Below are 13,311 nucleotides of genomic sequence, written 5' to 3' on the forward strand. Positions count from 1 at the left end.
TAATAATTTGCTCTTAGCCAATCAGATAATTCGTATCATTTGTCAGTGAAACAATTTGCTTTTAGCCAATTAGATAGCTTGTATCATTTGTCAGTGAAAAATATTGCTATTAGCCAATCAGAAAGCACGTTTCATTTCTAATAATTGGCTCTTAGCCAATCAGATACCTCGTTTCAGTCAGTGAAATAATTTGCTCACCCTAACCCTAACCCACTCCAAACGAGCCATGTTCGTTCCGAGGGGTCTTCTAGCATCCAAACGGCTTAATATACGGAAAATAAAGTAGATCCATTGCGAGCAGATTTTAGGCTTTTTCACGACCTGGCATAATTTGCCAAAATTGAGCAAAATAAGTATTTTCCCAAATTGAGCCCGAAACACCCTTAAACCAGCCGTGTTCGTTCTGAAGGGTGTTATTGCATCCAAACGGGTTAATATATGGAAAATAAAGAAGATCTAGTCCGAGCGAAATTTTAGGCTCTCTCGCCCTAATCACGATCTTGCCAAATTGCCCTAAATTGAGCAAAATAAGTTTTTTTCCGAAATGCAGCCCAATACCCCCCAAACCAGCCGTGTTCGTGTTCAATGGATGCTAGAAGTAGCATCCATCGAATTTTTCCCCACTCGGGTTAGGGTAATTTGTAATAATTTGCTCTTAGCCATTTGTCACTGAAATAATTTGCTCTTAGCCAATCAGATAGCTCGTATCATTTGTCACTGAAATAATTTGCTCCTAGCCAATCAGATACCTCGTTTCATTTGTAATAATTTCCTCTTAGCCAATCAGATACCTCGTTTCATTTGTCAGTGAAATAATTTGCTCACCCTTACCCTAACCCACTCCAAACGAGCCATGTTCGTTCCGAGGGGTCTTCTAGCATCCAAACGGCTTAATATACGGAAAATAAAGTAGATCCATTGCGAGCAGATTTTAGACTTTTTCACGATCTGGCATAATTGGCCAAAATTGAGCAAAATAAGTATTTTCCAAAATTGAGCCAGAAACTCCCTCAAACCAGCCATGTTCGTTCCGAGGGGTGTTCTAGCATCCAAACGGGTAAATATACAGTAAATAAAGAAGATCCATTCTGAGCGGATTTTAGGCTCTTTCGCAACCTGGCCAAATTTGCCAAAATTGAGCAAAATAAGTATTTTCCCAAATTGAGCCCGAAACCCCCTTAAACCAGCCGTGTTCGTTCTGAAGGGTGTTATTGCATCCAAACGGGTTAATATACGGAAAATAAAGAAGATCTAGTCCGAGCGAAATTTTAGGCTCTCTCGCCCTCAATCACGATCTTGCCAAATTGCCCTAAATTGAGCAAAATAAGTTTTTTTCCGAAATGCAGCCCAATACCCCCCAAACCAGCCGTGTTCGTGTTGAATGGATGCTAGAAGTAGCATCCATCGAATTTTTCCCCACTCGGGTTAGGGTAATTTGTAATAATTTGCTCTTAGCCAATCAGATAGCTCGTATCATTTGTCACTGAAATAATTTGCTCTTAGCCAATCAGATAGCTAGTTTCATTTGTCAGTGAAATAATTTGTTTTCAGCCAATCAGATAGCTCGTTTTATTTGTAATAATTTGCTCTTAGCCAATCAGATAATTCGTATCATTTGTCAGTGAAACAGTTTGCTCTTAGCCAATCAGATAGCTTGTATCATTTGTCAGTGAGAAATATTGCTATTAGCCAATGAGAAAGCACGTTTAATTTGTAATAATTTGCTCTTAGCCAATCAGATACCTCGTTTCATTTGTCACTGAAATAATTTGCTAACCCTAACCTTAACCCACTCCAAACGAGCCATGTTCTGAGGGGTCTTCTAGCATCCAAACGGGTTAATATACGGAAAATAAAGTAATTCCATTGCGAGTGGATTTTAGGGTTTTTCGCGCCCTGGCAAAATTGACCAAAATTGAGCAAAATAAGTATTTTACGAAATTGTGCCCCAAACTCCCTCAAACCAGCCGTTTTCGTTTCGAGGGTGTCCTAGCATCCAAATAGGTCAATATACGCAAAATAAAGGAAATCTATTCCCAGCGGATTTTAGGCTCTTTCGCCCAACCCGCAAACTGGCCAAATTGGCCAAAATAAGTATTTTCTAAAATGGAGCCCAATACCCCCAAACCAGCCGGGTTCGTTCCATAGGGTCTTTTAGCATCCATCGAATTTTTTCCCACCCGGGTTAGGGTAGTTTGTAATAATTTGCTCATAGCCAATCAGATAGCTCGTATCATTTGTCACTGAAATAATTTGCTCATAGCCAATCAGATAGCTCGTATCATTTGTCACTGAAATAATTTGCTCTTAGCCAATCAGATAGCTTGTATCATTTGTTAGTGAAAAAATTTGGTCTAAGCCAATCAGATAGCTCGTATCATTTTTCACTGAAATAATTTGCTCTTAGCCAATCAGATAGCTCGTTTCATTTGCAATAATTTGCTCTTAGCCAATCAGAAAGCTCGTATCATTTGTCAGTGAAACAATTTGATCTTAGCCAATCAGATAGCTTGTATCATTTGTTAGTGAAAAAATTTGGTTCTAGCCAATCAGATAGCTCGTATCATTTTTCACTGAAATAATTTGCTCTTAGCCAATCAGATAGCTCGTTTTATTTGTAATAATTTGCTCTTAGCCAATCAGATAATTCGTATCATTTGTCAGTGAAACAATTTGCTTTTAGCCAATTAGATAGCTTGTATCATTTGTCAGTGAAAAATATTGCTATTAGCCAATCAGAAAGCACGTTTCATTTCTAATAATTGGCTCTTAGCCAATCAGATACCTCGTTTCAGTCAGTGAAATAATTTGCTCACCCTAACCCTAACCCACTCCAAACGAGCCATGTTCGTTCCGAGGGGTCTTCTAGCATCCAAACGGCTTAATATACGGAAAATAAAGTAGATCCATTGCGAGCAGATTTTAGGCTTTTTCACGACCTGGCATAATTTGCCAAAATTGAGCAAAATAAGTATTTTCCCAAATTGAGCCCGAAACCCCCTTAAACCAGCCGTGTTCGTTCTGAAGGGTGTTATTGCATCCAAACGGGTTAATATACGGAAAATAAAGAAGATCTAGTCCGAGCGAAATTTTAGGCTCTCTCGCCCTAATCACGATCTTGCCAAATTGCCCTAAATTGAGCAAAATAAGTTTTTTCCGAAATGCAGCCCAATACCCCCCAAACCAGCCGTGTTCGTGTTCAATGGATGCTAGAAGTAGCATCCATCGAATTTTTCCCCACTCGGGTTAGGGTAATTTGTAATAATTTGCTCTTAGCCATTTGTCACTGAAATAATTTGCTCTTAGCCAATCAGATAGCTAGTTTCATTTGTCAGTGAAATAATTTGCTTTCAGCCAATCAGATAGCTCGTTTTATTTGTAATAATTTGCTCTTAGCCAATCAGATAATTCGTATCATTTGTCAGTGAAACAGTTTGCTCTTAGCCAATCAGATAGCTTGTATCATTTGTCAGTGAGAAATATTGCTATTAGCCAATGAGAAAGCACGTTTAATTTGTAATAATTTGCTCTTAGCCAATCAGATACCTCGTTTCATTTGTCACTGAAATAATTTGCTAACCCTAACCTTAACCCACTCCAAACGAGCCATGTTCTGAGGGGTCTTCTAGCATCCAAACGGGTTAATATACGGAAAATAAAGTAATTCCATTGCGAGTGGATTTTAGGGTTTTTCGCGCCCTGGCAAAATTGACCAAAATTGAGCAAAATAAGTATTTTACGAAATTGTGCCCCAAACTCCCTCAAACCAGCCGTTTTCGTTTCGAGGGTGTCCTAGCATCCAAATAGGTCAATATACGCAAAATAAAGGAAATCTATTCCCAGCGGATTTTAGGCTCTTTCGCCCAACCCGCAAACTGGCCAAATTGGCCAAAATAAGTATTTTCTAAAATGGAGCCCAATACCCCCAAACCAGCCGGGTTCGTTCCATAGGGTCTTTTAGCATCCATCGAATTTTTTCCCACCCGGGTTAGGGTAGTTTCTAATAATTTGCTCATAGCCAATCAGATAGCTCGTATCATTTGTCACTGAAATAATTTGCTCATAGCCAATCAGATAGCTCGTATCATTTGTCACTGAAATAATTTGCTCTTAGCCAATCAGATAGCTTGTATCATTTGTTAGTGAAAAAATTTGGTCTAAGCCAATCAGATAGCTCGTATCATTTTTCACTGAAATAATTTGCTCTTAGCCAATCAGATAGCTCGTTTCATTTGCAATAATTTGCTCTTAGCCAATCAGAAAGCTCGTATCATTTGTCAGTGAAACAATTTGATCTTAGCCAATCAGATAGCTTGTATCATTTGTTAGTGAAAAAATTTGGTTCTAGCCAATCAGATAGCTCGTATCATTTTTCACTGAAATAATTTGCTCTTAGCCAATCAGATAGCTCGTTTTATTTGTAATAATTTGCTCTTAGCCAATCAGATAATTCGTATCATTTGTCAGTGAAACAATTTGCTTTTAGCCAATTAGATAGCTTGTATCATTTGTCAGTGAAAAATATTGCTATTAGCCAATCAGAAAGCACGTTTCATTTCTAATAATTGGCTCTTAGCCAATCAGATACCTCGTTTCAGTCAGTGAAATAATTTGCTCACCCTAACCCTAACCCACTCCAAACGAGCCATGTTCGTTCCGAGGGGTCTTCTAGCATCCAAACGGCTTAATATACGGAAAATAAAGTAGATCCATTGCGAGCAGATTTTAGGCTTTTTCACGACCTGGCATAATTTGCCAAAATTGAGCAAAATAAGTATTTTCCCAAATTGAGCCCGAAACCCCCTTAAACCAGCCGTGTTCGTTCTGAAGGGTGTTATTGCATCCAAACGGGTTAATATACGGAAAATAAAGAAGATCTAGTCCGAGCGAAATTTTAGGCTCTCTCGCCCTAATCACGATCTTGCCAAATTGCCCTAAATTGAGCAAAATAAGTTTTTTCCGAAATGCAGCCCAATACCCCCCAAACCAGCCGTGTTCGTGTTCAATGGATGCTAGAAGTAGCATCCATCGAATTTTTCCCCACTCGGGTTAGGGTAATTTGTAATAATTTGCTCTTAGCCATTTGTCACTGAAATAATTTGCTCTTAGCCAATCAGATAGCTAGTTTCATTTGTCAGTGAAATAATTTGCTTTCAGCCAATCAGATAGCTCGTTTTATTTGTAATAATTTGCTCTTAGCCAATCAGATAATTCGTATCATTTGTCAGTGAAACAGTTTGCTCTTAGCCAATCAGATAGCTTGTATCATTTGTCAGTGAGAAATATTGCTATTAGCCAATGAGAAAGCACGTTTAATTTGTAATAATTTGCTCTTAGCCAATCAGATACCTCGTTTCATTTGTCACTGAAATAATTTGCTAACCCTAACCTTAACCCACTCCAAACGAGCCATGTTCTGAGGGGTCTTCTAGCATCCAAACGGGTTAATATACGGAAAATAAAGTAATTCCATTGCGAGTGGATTTTAGGGTTTTTCGCGCCCTGGCAAAATTGACCAAAATTGAGCAAAATAAGTATTTTACGAAATTGTGCCCCAAACTCCCTCAAACCAGCCGTTTTCGTTTCGAGGGTGTCCTAGCATCCAAATAGGTCAATATACGCAAAATAAAGGAAATCTATTCCCAGCGGATTTTAGGCTCTTTCGCCCAACCCGCAAACTGGCCAAATTGGCCAAAATAAGTATTTTCTAAAATGGAGCCCAATACCCCCAAACCAGCCGGGTTCGTTCCATAGGGTCTTTTAGCATCCATCGAATTTTTTCCCACCCGGGTTAGGGTAGTTTCTAATAATTTGCTCATAGCCAATCAGATAGCTCGTATCATTTGTCACTGAAATAATTTGCTCATAGCCAATCAGATAGCTCGTATCATTTGTCACTGAAATAATTTGCTCTTAGCCAATCAGATAGCTTGTATCATTTGTTAGTGAAAAAATTTGGTCTAAGCCAATCAGATAGCTCGTATCATTTTTCACTGAAATAATTTGCTCTTAGCCAATCAGATAGCTCGTTTCATTTGCAATAATTTGCTCTTAGCCAATCAGAAAGCTCGTATCATTTGTCAGTGAAACAATTTGATCTTAGCCAATCAGATAGCTTGTATCATTTGTTAGTGAAAAAATTTGGTTCTAGCCAATCAGATAGCTCGTATCATTTTTCACTGAAATAATTTGCTCTTAGCCAATCAGATAGCTCGTTTTATTTGTAATAATTTGCTCTTAGCCAATCAGATAATTCGTATCATTTGTCAGTGAAACAATTTGCTTTTAGCCAATTAGATAGCTTGTATCATTTGTCAGTGAAAAATATTGCTATTAGCCAATCAGAAAGCACGTTTCATTTCTAATAATTGGCTCTTAGCCAATCAGATACCTCGTTTCAGTCAGTGAAATAATTTGCTCACCCTAACCCTAACCCACTCCAAACGAGCCATGTTCGTTCCGAGGGGTCTTCTAGCATCCAAACGGCTTAATATACGGAAAATAAAGTAGATCCATTGCGAGCAGATTTTAGGCTTTTTCACGACCTGGCATAATTTGCCAAAATTGAGCAAAATAAGTATTTTCCCAAATTGAGCCCGAAACCCCCTTAAACCAGCCGTGTTCGTTCTGAAGGGTGTTATTGCATCCAAACGGGTTAATATACGGAAAATAAAGAAGATCTAGTCCGAGCGAAATTTTAGGCTCTCTCGCCCTAATCACGATCTTGCCAAATTGCCCTAAATTGAGCAAAATAAGTTTTTTTCCGAAATGCAGCCCAATACCCCCCAAACCAGCCGTGTTCGTGTTCAATGGATGCTAGAAGTAGCATCCATCGAATTTTTCCCCACTCGGGTTAGGGTAATTTGTAATAATTTGCTCTTAGCCAATCAGATAGCTCGTATCATTTGTCACTGAAATAATTTGCTCTTGGCCAATCAGATAGCTAGTTTCATTTGTCAGTGAAATAATTTGCTTTCAGCCAATCAGATAGCTCGTTTTATTTGTAATAATTTGCTCTTAGCCAATCAGATAATTCGTATCATTTGTCAGTGAAACAGTTTGCTCTTAGCCAATCAGATAGCTTGTATCATTTGTCAGTGAGAAATATTGCTATTAGCCAATGAGAAAGCACGTTTAATTTGTAAATCAGATACCTCGTTTCATTTGTCACTAAAATAATTTGCTAACCCTAACCTTAACCCACTCCAAACGAGCCATGTTCTGAGGGGTCTTCTAGCATCCAAACGGGTTAATATACGGAAAATAAAGTAATTCCATTGCGAGTGGATTTTAGGGTTTTTCGCGCCCTGGCAAAATTGACCAAAATTGAGCAAAATAAGTATTTTACGAAATTGTGCCCCAAACTCCCTCAAACCAGCCGTTTTCGTTTCGAGGGTGTCCTAGCATCCAAATAGGTCAATATACGCAAAATAAAGGAAATCTATTCCCAGCGGATTTTAGGCTCTTTCGCCCAACCCGCAAACTGGCCAAATTGGCCAAAATAAGTATTTTCTAAAATGGAGCCCAATACCCCCAAACCAGCCGGGTTCGTTCCATAGGGTCTTTTAGCATCCATCGAATTTTTTCCCACCCGGGTTAGGGTAGTTTCTAATAATTTGCTCATAGCCAATCAGATAGCTCGTATCATTTGTCACTGAAATAATTTGCTCATAGCCAATCAGATAGCTCGTATCATTTGTCACTGAAATAATTTGCTCTTAGCCAATCAGATAGCTTGTATCATTTGTTAGTGAAAAAATTTGGTCTAAGCCAATCAGATAGCTCGTATCATTTTTCACTGAAATAATTTGCTCTTAGCCAATCAGATAGCTCGTTTCATTTGCAATAATTTGCTCTTAGCCAATCAGAAAGCTCGTATCATTTGTCAGTGAAACAATTTGATCTTAGCCAATCAGATAGCTTGTATCATTTGTTAGTGAAAAAATTTGGTTCTAGCCAATCAGATAGCTCGTATCATTTTTCACTGAAATAATTTGCTCTTAGCCAATCAGATAGCTCGTTTTATTTGTAATAATTTGCTCTTAGCCAATCAGATAATTCGTATCATTTGTCAGTGAAACAATTTGCTTTTAGCCAATTAGATAGCTTGTATCATTTGTCAGTGAAAAATATTGCTATTAGCCAATCAGAGAGCACGTTTCATTTCTAATAATTGGCTCTTAGCCAATCAGATACCTCGTTTCAGTCAGTGAAATAATTTGCTCACCCTAACCCTAACCCACTCCAAACGAGCCATGTTCGTTCCGAGGGGTCTTCTAGCATCCAAACGGCTTAATCTACGGAAAATAAAGTAGATCCATTGCGAGCAGATTTTAGGCTTTTTCACGACCTGGCATAATTTGCCAAAATTGAGCAAAATAAGTATTTTCCCAAATTGAGCCCGAAACCCCCTTAAACCAGCCGTGTTCGTTCTGAAGGGTGTTATTGCATCCAAACGGGTTAATATACGGAAAATAAAGAAGATCTAGTCCGAGCGAAATTTTAGGCTCTCTCGCCCTAATCACGATCTTGCCAAATTGCCCTAAATTGAGCAAAATAAGTTTTTTCCGAAATGCAGCCCAATACCCCCCAAACCAGCCGTGTTCGTGTTCAATGGATGCTAGAAGTAGCATCCATCGAATTTTTCCCCACTCGGGTTAGGGTAATTTGTAATAATTTGCTCTTAGCCATTTGTCACTGAAATAATTTGCTCTTAGCCAATCAGATAGCTAGTTTCATTTGTCAGTGAAATAATTTGCTTTCAGCCAATCAGATAGCTCGTTTTATTTGTAATAATTTGCTCTTAGCCAATCAGATAATTCGTATCATTTGTCAGTGAAACAGTTTGCTCTTAGCCAATCAGATAGCTTGTATCATTTGTCAGTGAGAAATATTGCTATTAGCCAATGAGAAAGCACGTTTAATTTGTAATAATTTGCTCTTAGCCAATCAGATACCTCGTTTCATTTGTCACTGAAATAATTTGCTAACCCTAACCTTAACCCACTCCAAACGAGCCATGTTCTGAGGGGTCTTCTAGCATCCAAACGGGTTAATATACGGAAAATAAAGTAATTCCATTGCGAGTGGATTTTAGGGTTTTTCGCGCCCTGGCAAAATTGACCAAAATTGAGCAAAATAAGTATTTTACGAAATTGTGCCCCAAACTCCCTCAAACCAGCCGTTTTCGTTTCGAGGGTGTCCTAGCATCCAAATAGGTCAATATACGCAAAATAAAGGAAATCTATTCCCAGCGGATTTTAGGCTCTTTCGCCCAACCCGCAAACTGGCCAAATTGGCCAAAATAAGTATTTTCTAAAATGGAGCCCAATACCCCCAAACCAGCCGGGTTCGTTCCATAGGGTCTTTTAGCATCCATCGAGTTTTTTCCCACCCGGGTTAGGGTAGTTTGTAATAATTTGCTCATAGCCAATCAGATAGCTCGTATCATTTGTCACTGAAATAATTTGCTCATAGCCAATCAGATAGCTCGTATCATTTGTCACTGAAATAATTTGCTCTTAGCCAATCAGATAGCTTGTATCATTTGTTAGTGAAAAAATTTGGTCTAAGCCAATCAGATAGCTCGTATCATTTTTCACTGAAATAATTTGCTCTTAGCCAATCAGATAGCTCGTTTCATTTGCAATAATTTGCTCTTAGCCAATCAGAAAGCTCGTATCATTTGTCAGTGAAACAATTTGATCTTAGCCAATCAGATAGCTTGTATCATTTGTTAGTGAAAAAATTTGGTTCTAGCCAATCAGATAGCTCGTATCATTTTTCACTGAAATAATTTGCTCTTAGCCAATCAGATAGCTCGTTTTATTTGTAATAATTTGCTCTTAGCCAATCAGATAATTCGTATCATTTGTCAGTGAAACAATTTGCTTTTAGCCAATTAGATAGCTTGTATCATTTGTCAGTGAAAAATATTGCTATTAGCCAATCAGAAAGCACGTTTCATTTCTAATAATTGGCTCTTAGCCAATCAGATACCTCGTTTCAGTCAGTGAAATAATTTGCTCACCCTAACCCTAACCCACTCCAAACGAGCCATGTTCGTTCCGAGGGGTCTTCTAGCATCCAAACGGCTTAATATACGGAAAATAAAGTAGATCCATTGCGAGCAGATTTTAGGCTTTTTCACGACCTGGCATAATTTGCCAAAATTGAGCAAAATAAGTATTTTCCCAAATTGAGCCCGAAACCCCCTTAAACCAGCCGTGTTCGTTCTGAAGGGTGTTATTGCATCCAAACGGGTTAATATACGGAAAATAAAGAAGATCTAGTCCGAGCGAAATTTTAGGCTCTCTCGCCCTAATCACGATCTTGCCAAATTGCCCTAAATTGAGCAAAATAAGTTTTTTCCGAAATGCAGCCCAATACCCCCCAAACCAGCCGTGTTCGTGTTCAATGGATGCTAGAAGTAGCATCCATCGAATTTTTCCCCACTCGGGTTAGGGTAATTTGTAATAATTTGCTCTTAGCCATTTGTCACTGAAATAATTTGCTCTTAGCCAATCAGATAGCTAGTTTCATTTGTCAGTGAAATAATTTGCTTTCAGCCAATCAGATAGCTCGTTTTATTTGTAATAATTTGCTCTTAGCCAATCAGATAATTCGTATCATTTGTCAGTGAAACAGTTTGCTCTTAGCCAATCAGATAGCTTGTATCATTTGTCAGTGAGAAATATTGCTATTAGCCAATGAGAAAGCACGTTTAATTTGTAATAATTTGCTCTTAGCCAATCAGATACCTCGTTTCATTTGTCACTGAAATAATTTGCTAACCCTAACCTTAACCCACTCCAAACGAGCCATGTTCTGAGGGGTCTTCTAGCATCCAAACGGGTTAATATACGGAAAATAAAGTAATTCCATTGCGAGTGGATTTTAGGGTTTTTCGCGCCCTGGCAAAATTGACCAAAATTGAGCAAAATAAGTATTTTACGAAATTGTGCCCCAAACTCCCTCAAACCAGCCGTTTTCGTTTCGAGGGTGTCCTAGCATCCAAATAGGTCAATATACGCAAAATAAAGGAAATCTATTCCCAGCGGATTTTAGGCTCTTTCGCCCAACCCGCAAACTGGCCAAATTGGCCAAAATAAGTATTTTCTAAAATGGAGCCCAATACCCCCAAACCAGCCGGGTTCGTTCCATAGGGTCTTTTAGCATCCATCGAATTTTTTCCCACCCGGGTTAGGGTAGTTTCTAATAATTTGCTCATAGCCAATCAGATAGCTCGTATCATTTGTCACTGAAATAATTTGCTCATAGCCAATCAGATAGCTCGTATCATTTGTCACTGAAATAATTTGCTCTTAGCCAATCAGATAGCTTGTATCATTTGTTAGTGAAAAAATTTGGTCTAAGCCAATCAGATAGCTCGTATCATTTTTCACTGAAATAATTTGCTCTTAGCCAATCAGATAGCTCGTTTCATTTGCAATAATTTGCTCTTAGCCAATCAGAAAGCTCGTATCATTTGTCAGTGAAACAATTTGATCTTAGCCAATCAGATAGCTTGTATCATTTGTTAGTGAAAAAATTTGGTTCTAGCCAATCAGATAGCTCGTATCATTTTTCACTGAAATAATTTGCTCTTAGCCAATCAGATAGCTCGTTTTATTTGTAATAATTTGCTCTTAGCCAATCAGATAATTCGTATCATTTGTCAGTGAAACAATTTGCTTTTAGCCAATTAGATAGCTTGTATCATTTGTCAGTAAAAAATATTGCTATTAGCCAATCAGAAAGCACGTTTCATTTCTAATAATTGGCTCTTAGCCAATCAGATACCTCGTTTCAGTCAGTGAAATAATTTGCTCACCCTAACCCTAACCCACTCCAAACGAGCCATGTTCGTTCCGAGGGGTCTTCTAGCATCCAAACGGCTTAATATACGGAAAATAAAGTAGATCCATTGCGAGCAGATTTTAGGCTTTTTCACGACCTGGCATAATTTGCCAAAATTGAGCAAAATAAGTATTTTCCCAAATTGAGCCCGAAACCCCCTTAAACCAGCCGTGTTCGTTCTGAAGGGTGTTATTGCATCCAAACGGGTTAATATACGGAAAATAAAGAAGATCTAGTCCGAGCGAAATTTTAGGCTCTCTCGCCCTAATCACGATCTTGCCAAATTGCCCTAAATTGAGCAAAATAAGTTTTTTTCCGAAATGCAGCCCAATACCCCCCAAACCAGCCGTGTTCGTGTTCAATGGATGCTAGAAGTAGCATCCATCGAATTTTTCCCCACTCGGGTTAGGGTAATTTGTAATAATTTGCTCTTAGCCAATCAGATAGCTCGTATCATTTGTCACTGAAATAATTTGCTCTTAGCCAATCAGATAGCTAGTTTCATTTGTCAGTGAAATAATTTGCTTTCAGCCAATCAGATAGCTCGTTTTATTTGTAATAATTTGCTCTTAGCCAATCAGATAATTCGTATCATTTGTCAGTGAAACAGTTTGCTCTTAGCCAATCAGATAGCTTGTATCATTTGTCAGTGAGAAATATTGCTATTAGCCAATGAGAAAGCACGTTTAATTTGTAATAATTTGCTCTTAGCCAATCAGATACCTCGTTTCATTTGTCACTGAAATAATTTGCTAACCCTAACCTTAACCCACTCCAAACGAGCCATGTTCTGAGGGGTCTTCTAGCATCCAAACGGGTTAATATACGGAAAATAAAGTAATTCCATTGCGAGTGGATTTTAGGGTTTTTCGCGCCCTGGCAAAATTGACCAAAATTGAGCAAAATAAGTATTTTACGAAATTGTGCCCCAAACTCCCTCAAACCAGCCGTTTTCGTTTCGAGGGTGTCCTAGCATCCAAATAGGTCAATATACGCAAAATAAAGGAAATCTATTCCCAGCGGATTTTAGGCTCTTTCGCCCAACCCGCAAACTGGCCAAATTGGCCAAAATAAGTATTTTCTAAAATGGAGCCCAATACCCCCAAACCAGCCGGGTTCGTTCCATAGGGTCTTTTAGCATCCATCGAATTTTTTCCCACCCGGGTTAGGGTAGTTTGTAATAATTTGCTCATAGCCAATCAGATAGCTCGTATCATTTGTCACTGAAATAATTTGCTCATAGCCAATCAGATAGCTCGTATCATTTGTCACTGAAATAATTTGCTCTTAGCCAATCAGATAGCTTGTATCATTTGTTAGTGAAAAAATTTGGTCTAAGCCAATCAGATAGCTCGTATCATTTTTCACTGAAATAATTTGCTCTTAGCCAATCAGATAGCTCGTTTCATTTGCAATAATTTGCTCTTAGCCAATCAGAAAGCTCGTATCATT

Source organism: Lytechinus pictus, chromosome 3 (assembly GCF_037042905.1).
Source record: "Lytechinus pictus isolate F3 Inbred chromosome 3, Lp3.0, whole genome shotgun sequence".
Taxonomy (NCBI): domain Eukaryota; kingdom Metazoa; phylum Echinodermata; class Echinoidea; order Temnopleuroida; family Toxopneustidae; genus Lytechinus; species Lytechinus pictus.